The sequence below is a fragment of the Symsagittifera roscoffensis genome, chromosome 6 (genome assembly GCF_963678635.1).
Source record: "Symsagittifera roscoffensis chromosome 6, txSymRosc1.1, whole genome shotgun sequence".
Taxonomy (NCBI): Eukaryota; Metazoa; Xenacoelomorpha; order Acoela; family Convolutidae; genus Symsagittifera; species Symsagittifera roscoffensis.
The window spans coordinates 28,062,203-28,071,758 of NC_087067.1; positions in this window are offsets into that span (position 1 = coordinate 28,062,203).

Here is a 9,556-nt window from a genome sequence, read left to right on the forward strand (position 1 = left end):
AAAAAAAAGAAACCATGGAGAAAAAATTTGACGAGCATAATACTTTCTCAAAAAACGGGGTTCCAGCAAAAGATCAACAAAAATTAACAATATAAGTGTTATTTCAAAGATTTCAGTTCTGTTCGAGTTTCTGCCTCTGCAGAATTTTATCTTTGGTAGAGTGGTTTTAATCTTATACTGAAAGTGTGCTGTCTTCTTGTGCTTCAAACTGTGTAAAGTGAGAGGAGTGACGCAATTGCATTATTGCAACTAATACTCAGCGACTCTGAAAAATTAACAAATGAAATTTTCAATTGATCTTTGAACTAATTTCTATAAAACTTATTTTCCCGGGCTAAATTTCAAAGTGTTCAGCGTTTTTTTTTCAACAGTTTTAATAATCCTTTTTCTCAAAAACTAATTCCGACAAGTTGAAGGGCAATCAGAATAACTAATGCCTGGCCTTGATTGTTCTGATTTTCACTTAATTCGAAAAAACACTGATATGATCCTTGTAAAAACTAACCCGCAAATTTCAGTGTGCCTGAAATTCAGGGTTTTTAAATTTCTTATTTAAATGTTTACTCATTTTCCTACACTTAGTCTAAGCAAAATTTAAAAAATTCAAGGCGAACCTTTTAATGTTGTGATTGCTTTTCAATGTGTTTTTATAAGCTTATGACAAAAAAACTGGTAATACAATCGCATTTTTATGTTTAATTGAAAACATTTTTTTAAACGCAATACTGACATTAGCGTGCCAAAAGAAAAGACGTCTGCCCCCCCCCGCCCCACTCAACTGCGCTGGCCAAAAATTTCTAAAAATTCCCCCTCTGGTAAAACTTTACGACATCCAATTCAAGCTGACCAATTTCTGGCGCCAGTATAACTAATTTTGAAGAAAGAGCGCGCGCCTAGAAACGCAATTGTTTGATCAATTTTTGCAAGAGATATCGAAATTTCATTTTTTCATTGAAATTGTTTTTTTTCAAGGAAAGTTTAAAAAAAATAGGGTCCTTATAGCATTGAAGAGCTCCTAGTATCAAGGTGGTCAATTTAAATCAAAAAATCTCAATGTATTGATAGACTTTGCACTTATTAAGACACTTTTTGAGACGACTGGATTAAAAAAAAACAGAAATTTAAACTATTAAACAAAATGATCCTGTAGTTTTGAATTGGGTTTTAAGCATGGAATTTCTAATTTTTGTGTGGTATACAAGATTTGACAAAAATTTAAAGTTGGAGCACTTTACACGTTACAGGCTTGCCTGAATCCAGTTTAAAGCGTTAAGAATTGATTATATGATGATTTTAGTACCAGTCTCACCGAACTTTAGAAGAAATCTGTTTAAATCAATCAATAATGAATCATAATCTTTCTGAATGAAAACAAATTATAACCATTTATAATACAATTTAATCAAATGAATTCAATTATTGATGAGTCAATCAATTTCGATTATAATTGACAATTTTTGTTCCAACTTCTAATTTTTTTTTGTCATGCACAAAAATTTCAATTTGATCGATTCAAATTGATTTCGATCTGTTTCCTTTGCCTTTTTTGTATTCAACTTGCTTTTAATTTGCTAATGTTTTTTGCTTTTCATAGACGTGGGTTTATGTGAAAATTAAGAAAATGTTTTAGAAGTTTTCAAATTCATTTATTTTAATATTTTTTAATATTTTCTTCTCAAATTTTTTACTGACGCCTGTTTATAGTTTTTCTTAACAAAAAAATCAGCAAGTTTATTTGGTAAATTAACTTATTTGAAACAGTTTATTTTCAATTACTGCCGGAAACTTTCAACCAAAACAAATGAATCTCAAAGAAACTTTTATTTCCTGGATAACCTTTGTCTTCAGTAGAACCATAATGTGACAAGACTTCTATTTTTTAGAGGTTTGTTATTGAGAAAAAAAACTTATATGATGAAAAGTATATATACTTTTTGTGCATCAAATTTTTGGCAAAATAGGACAGTGTAATTGATTATAATCAACTATAATGAATTATAAGAGATTTTATTCTCTTGGAAATTTTCACGATTGTAATCGACTATAAATCCATTTTACATCTAATTTTGGTTGTTGAATAATTTTCAAAGAAAAACATCATATTTTTCCGTTATGTTCGACTACGTAAGCCTAATTTTGGATGCTGGTGGTCTTCTGATTTTTGAAGTTGAAGTTGATATTTGTTCTTTATTCAAAAATTTGTTACTCTTCATCAAGTATAATTACAGTCAAAAACTTCTATCAAAATTAGCGTTCTGATGAAACATTAAAAGACCACCCGTTTGGCGCGAGTATGTCTCTTGAAACAACTTAAAAGCATCAAAGCATGCGAAATTGGAAATTGGAATCTTTTCAGAAACCTATTGCGGAAGCTGCATGCATATGCTTGAAATGTAGTTTTTGTCAGCGCGTTTGTTGTTTCGTGGAATCTGCAAAAGTCGAGAATATCGAAAAGGGAGTGAAAAAGTCAAAAAACTGAGCTTATTATTTGCAGTTGCCTCATGACGTAGCCATTTGTCTGTGGATTTCACAATAGCAAAAAAATTTAAAAAGCGCTTTTTTGCGGATTCCACCGCAAAAACCTGATTGCCTTGTTACGGTTTCCCTTTACAGGCTCAAAATTGACAGTTTGGAATTGAGTTATATCCTTTTGGTTATACTCATTGAGTACTTTCAGATAAGGTACACCGTCTGCTCGTCACGCTATCTTATTTTCGGCCATATAGATTCGTGCAACTTCTTAGTCTAATACCAATCTTAATCTTACTCTTACATCTCCTAGTCTCAAAAGATCAAGTGTACACCGGTTTACGCGAGTTAGTTCCAGAATGAGAACAACTGTATTCTAAATTGAATTCAAATTGTTCTGGTGTTGAAACTACAAGTAGTTTCAGCACTTACAAATAAGTGGGTTGTTAGTTTGATGGAGTATGATTGGTTAATATTTAATATTTTATAGAGATAAAATATCACAATAATAACCAAAGATGAATACTAGTTTAGATCTGGTTCCACCCATCCGAGGTTTAGAGAGTTTTAGTTTCTCAATGTTCTATTGTAGTGAAGGATGAATGATAGTGTTTTTCTTTTAGAGGTTGCGAGCATATTCTTTTTTCTGGTTTGGAAGAAGAGATGTTATCACGATAGTTTCGGGAGATCGTATTATGATTTCTGATCGGTTGTGATGAGTGTTTGTCTGGTTAATTTCAGAGAATAGCAATGGTCCAATCACATTCGGTAGTGTCATGTAGTTTGGTTTTGGATGCAGTGCCTTGTGACTTGGATCTGTACGTATACTTGAACATCGAGATGACCATTGTTTGGTTGCAATGGGTTTCCTTTACTGCGATGCCAAGTTTTATTTAAAATTCGTTGAGTGTAGTTACTGTAGGCAGCATGTCAGGTGTGTCTTGCCATTCCGTAGTTGGAGTGTGATTGGGTTATCAAATTCCTTGCTGCTCGTCTTTGGGCTGTATGTTATCTATATAATGCCTTGCTAATATAAATCTTTGTTAATCTTGTTTTTAGTCATGATCTTGTATTAGTTTTCATCGCAGAAGCGTTTTTGTTTAGTTCGGTTATTTTTAAGAGCTACTCACACTTGAGTAACTATCGTCAAAAATAGAGTTGTGGTTCACAAAGCGTGGAAGTAGCACGGTGGGTGAGGCCGGCTATAGAGCATGCTCAGGACGTCCTCTCTGGTGGGTTAGGCCAGGAGTGAGGGTATCATTTCATGCTCTCTTTTTTGGAGGGTCCTGTTTTAGTTAAACTTTTCGTGCCTTTTTTATTACTGGTCTTTTCTCTTGTTGCCTTAGTTGTGTCTTTTTCTCAAAAATCAAATTGTTTGTTTTTGGTTTGTCTTTTGAATTTTTGGTGTTTTGTTCTTTTGTGTTCAGACTTAAAAACAGTCCTCAAAAGAATATTTTATCCAGTTTTAAGCTGGTGTTAATCCAGTTTGCGTTCCGAGGTTTTTCTTTTCTTGGTCATGCTGTTAGAATGTGGTTTGTGGTGTTTAGTAAGCTTGCGTTGGTTATGTTGGATTTTTTTATAATTCCATTCCAACCGGGTTAAAGGAAAGTTTGAAACGTGTTAAAACTGGTTAGAGTTGTTATCAGTGAAAGTTAAACCTTAAATTCAATATTTTAAACAATTCTTCGTGGGCGAACTGTGCGATTGTGGATAGAAAAGGTGGGCGAGTGAATATTTAAAATATAAAGAAGCGTCTTTGAATAGGTTAGTACTGCTTTTTCAATTTTATGGGCAATTTTTATTTATTTACTACTTTGAAATTATGAAGTTTACTGCTTGATTTGGGGGTTGAAATTATCAATTTATTTCCACTTGTAAGAATATTTACTGCATTGGAGAAAATAGTTTTGTATATCGATTTTTTGTTTTGTACGGGAGAATTTTACTGCTTCATTTTCTGACATTGGTTAATAGAAATTTATGAATCTAGAAAAAGTTTTCTGTTTTTTATTTCGTTTTTTTTGAGATGATTGATGATTGCGCCTGTGAAGACTGCAGAAAAAAGAAAACATTTATAAACAATGGTCAGTTTTTTTCGATTTTATTAGTAATTTATTTAATTCATATTACCTATTTGTCGGTAAAAAATCCGTGAGGAAAAACGTCGTGGATAATGTCTGATGAGGTTAGTAATTTAGCTAGCAAACTAATGATGTATTTAGTTTGAAGAAGTGGCCAAAGCAATTCGAGTGCTTTAGCTGCTCTTCAGTACAAGGTGAGAGTTCATATGGTGTGTTTTGAATAAGGTTATAAAGTCTATGATTATATCGAGTGTTATGTATGAATTCTCGGATGGGGTCTTCAGCGGGCTGGAGGAGTTCGTTTGGGACGTTTAGTGGGCGGGGTTCGTCTAGGTTGAAGAGTTTGGTTAGCGGACACAATATATACATCTGGGTGATGGGATCGTAATTGCGGAGGATGCCTTGTATGTTAGTGTCTTTAATACAATAGGTGAAGTTAGGAAAACTGATGAGGTGTGTTTAGAGTTAATATATCGATATCTGCGATGAATTTGCCGTGCTGGTGTATTATGAGTGTGATGATGTTGGATGAACTTATAGTAAATGTACGTGTGTGTTTGCTTAGTTCGTAACATGACGTCGTGTGTACAGTGTAAATCACGTTCTTTGGGTGTGAGGAAATGAAAGATTAGTGAAAATTTGTTGAATTTGTTAAAGTATGAATCATAAGCATGAATATCACGGAGTTCTGCTGAAATGACGTTGTCGTATTTTTTATCTAAGGTGTTGAGGTTGAAAACGTATGGTGTTTTGATAAAAAACTTCTCTGTTAATTGTGGGTTAGCAAATTGGTCGTCGTTTAGAAAGATGTCTTCGTTAGGTCGAGTAGTCGATAAAATATTCATTAGATTTGGGTGCAGTGAATTTGATTAGTGATTGCTTGTATCCTATTTGTTTGAATTGTTTTGGGGTTAGTGCTGTTGTTAGAAGATAGAGTTGGGTGCTGCATAGTTCAATGTCATGAAGGGTGTTGTATAATGGTAGTGATAGTGGATTAGTAAAGTGAAGTGATAGAATGATGTACATGAGAGTGTAGGGCATAATACGTGCTCGTTTACATAATTAGGGTTTTCGTCATTAGGGTCTGAATGAAATTATGTGTGTTGGGGAAAAAGGGTAAACATATTTGGAGAAATTTTTGTGTTAGTGGGAAGTGGATGATTGACAAATGTTGTGGATGTTACTGGGTTAGATGGAATTGGAGTATTTAGGAATTTTCTTTTAAAGGTTCGATAAGCTCGGTTTGTACTGGAGGATGGGGTTGATGAGGAAGTTGGGTTTTGCGAAGGGGTATAATGTGAAGAGGGAGTTTGGGCTGATGGGTTGGATGATATTATACATTGCGATACTAGGTGAATGGTTAGTGTTCGAGGGTGCTGTAATAGTTGTTGAAGTGTGATGAATTTATCAAGCTCGTGAGATAGTTGTGTATTAGCTATGTATTAGTACAGAGCTATTGTTATCGGATGGTTCACTAGTTAGAGGGGATTATTCGGGTGTCACATTTGAAATGGGAGAGGGAGGGAAGGGGGTTCAATTTTGACTCGGGAATGAATAGGTTGAAAGGGAGGTTGGGAAAGTGTAGATGGGCTAGGTTCAGAGTTGGCAAATTCGTTGGGTGTTTCGATATCAGAATTATTGAACTGGGAGATAGTTTTATATACAGTTGTGTTTGAATTAGTGTCTGATTCTATGCTGGATGAAGTGTTATCATGAAGTGATCGAGGTAGAGGGAAAGCAAAAAGTGGGATGATGGGGAGTTTGCTCTAGAGGTTGGCTAGGTAGGAAATTGAGCGATGGAGAGATCTAACTTGGCGACTCATCGTGGGCTGAAAAGATGGTTGTTCTGAGAACGAAAATTAGTGGTATGTGGTTGTTCTATAATTGGTTCGTATGTGTCTTCTATGTTTGGTTGTTGGGATGTTATGTGTTGAATTGGGCTTCGTGGATAATTAGATCTCGAAGTTATGAGGTCTGTTTGGGCTATATTTCTGAAATTTCGTGGTACTAATGATAAGGGATGGCTATGATTTAGGTTTTGTAGTTGTGTTTCCGTAGGTTTTGTATTTGTACTATTTTGTGAATATTCATATGTGTTTGGTGTTGTTGATAGCTTGGTATTGTATTCTTTTATTTGAGCGTCCAAAAGTAATTTTTTTTATTGATGTAGAAAATATTCCAAAAAATCCTGCAAAAAGTATGCGTGCTACGCTTGCTTGTTTATTTACTTGTGCGTGTATTGCGCATGTATTGTAGCTTCCTTTTAAGAGAAAGAAAAGAAATCCAAGAAAATTAAACATTGCGTATAATGTAGTCAATCTTTCAAAATGTAGTAGGGCCATCCTAGAAAGGCAAGAAGTTCGTTTTTCAAATTTACAAAACTAAAAACATTTATTGGTGATAAATCTTGTGGTCTGTATTTTTCGCCATTTAGGTAAGTGTAATCTTTTATATCTTTAAAAAATCCGCTATAGTCTTGTGCGTATATGTCCGAAAAGCCTGCTGTTTCTGCAAGTTTGCGTAAGTTTTGGTCTACTGATTGTCGTTGTTTATGGTCAATTTTTGTGAATAATTCTTGAAATGGTTGTGTACGTATGTGATGTTGATTGTCGGATTTTGGTTAATGCCGATCGATTGTAAATTGATATTTGGATTGCGGGCTATAGCTCTAATGCTTTCTGATGAGAACATTTTTAGTGGTTCCATAAGTATAGGATATGGTGTGAGAAGGTAGTATTTATCTTCGTCAGGGTTCAATTGTACTACCTTGTGGCTATTTTCTGATCCCCATGGGACTGCTGTATCCCAAAAAAAACTCTTTAAGAGAGTGTATCAACAAAATGTATTTTGCTTTTGTAGAATTTTGGGATTCTTTTATAGCATCTTTTGTCTTCAAAATTATACAAAAACTTTTTTTGGTACAAGTGTAATACCATAATATGTTTCCTTCGTAATTAATAAAATTGGATCTGTTACCTGACAGTAAATATCCTGCATAAGGGATTTTTAATACTGCTAGTGCAAGTGATTGTAAAATTTGTGTGCGTTCATGTTCGCATAGTTGATGGAGTGTTTCAAGTCCTGTCAAAGGCATTTCTTGAAATATTCTAGTTATTGTGCAGTCTAATTTCATGTCTAGGTGTATGTCATAGTAAATTGCACCATAATGAGTGTTATTCATTAGTGATAAATCTTGTAAACATGTACTGTCTTTGTCTTGTGGTTTTATTTTTCCGCCAATGTTTCCTGTTTTTTTCAGAAATTTTACTGGGATATATGAATTTTCGTCACTGTTTGAATGAGATGTATATGCTATTGGATGTATAACTATTTTTCCTGTATTCATGTCGAAACTTTGTTCGTATTCGACAAGAGTTTCTGAGTATTGTGTTTTGTAAAGTGGTTTGGTGTATATACATGCAAGTTCCATTTTTGAGTATATTTGGAATCGTGTCAGTTTATTTTCTATATTATGAATGCTTCTAAACTTAAATTTACTATGTTTGAGTTGATCAGGATTCATGTCTTCAAAAAGGATTGATTCATTGAAATATTTTTGGTGAAAGTTTATCATTCTAGCGTGTATTTTTGCTACTTGAAATGTGGTACAGGTGTCTTCGGGAAACCAAACAATTGTTGCTTGTGTTCGTGTAGTAGGATTGCAGTATCCTTGGTCGTTTTTGCAAGGGAGTCTGATTCCTGGATAAATTACAGTGTCATCCTTTAAATCTCGTATCGGTTGTACTTTTTCAAGTTGTATTTTCCAATCAACAAACATTATTTCTTGGTATCCTTCGTTTTAATATCGGCTTTACAATTTGAGGGGTTGTTTATTCTAATGTGAGGTTTCCAATTTTTATCATAGAGATTGTAAGTTAATTTTCCATGTGCTCCGTGGAAGGGAAATTGTTCGTCTAGTTTTATATGACCTTGGTATCTTTCCAGTTGGGATTGATGTGCAGAGTCTGGAAAAAATTGAAAGTGTTTCAATTTTCTGGTTGTGCCTTTGTTTGATATGATTTTGATTGTTTAAGTTCGTTTTTACAATGGTCAGGGCTGAGATCTAATAGTCTTTCCATGTTACTTTGGTTGAAAGATTCATGAAAGATTCCGTTTGAAACTTGGGAACAATGTACTTTCTTTTCAGAGAATGTTGCTGTGAATTTATATCCTCTTAGTGTTGTAGCTCTTGCTTTTGAGTAAAGTGTAGCTGTTATTTTTGTTGTTCCTATTGATTGTGGTTCAGTTTCGCTTTGAGTGATTTGATTTATTGCATATTTATGTAATGTTTTTGGTTCATTTTCTTCACAGTCGTAATGTGTGACTAGTAAATCCTGGGGTCCTGTTCGTGAGGAAGGATTGTTATGATCGGGTTTTGAGAAATTGAAAAAAAAGGGTCTGGAAAGTTAGTATCTTTAGAAGATACATGTGTATGATAGTCCTGAGTATGGATTAAAAAAGGTGATATATCCAATTGTCTTTTTTGTGTATCTATTGTATTTGTAGATGATTTCTGTTGTTATAAATGGGGGACGTAAAAATTGAGCTGTAATATTCGGGGGGGGGGGGGCTAGGGATAGGGGTTGATGAATTATATTTTTTACTCTTACTGTGATTTCAAATTTTACTGTCAGATTATCTTGTGTAAGTATTTGTATGTTATGTTCTTGTATATCTTTGTGGATATCTTGTCGATATTGTAATCTCTTTAGTGCCCCGTTGTGTAATCTGTTACTTACGTGATGTTGTCCAAATAATGGAGGGGGTGCTACGAATGTATTCCAAACTAATCGTAGGTGTATGTTATTTGTTGAATTTTCTCTATATCTGGCGTCAATATTTGTAGGAAAATTTGTGGGAAATGATGTTTGTGGGATTTGAGTTATTGAAGGGGTTGAAGGGAGTGAAAGAGTTTCTGGTAGTGACAAAGTTGTGTCATATGAAACGTCTATTGGGTCGTTTACTAAATTTGGTGTGCCTTGAGAAAATGCTTGTGTCATCCAAAA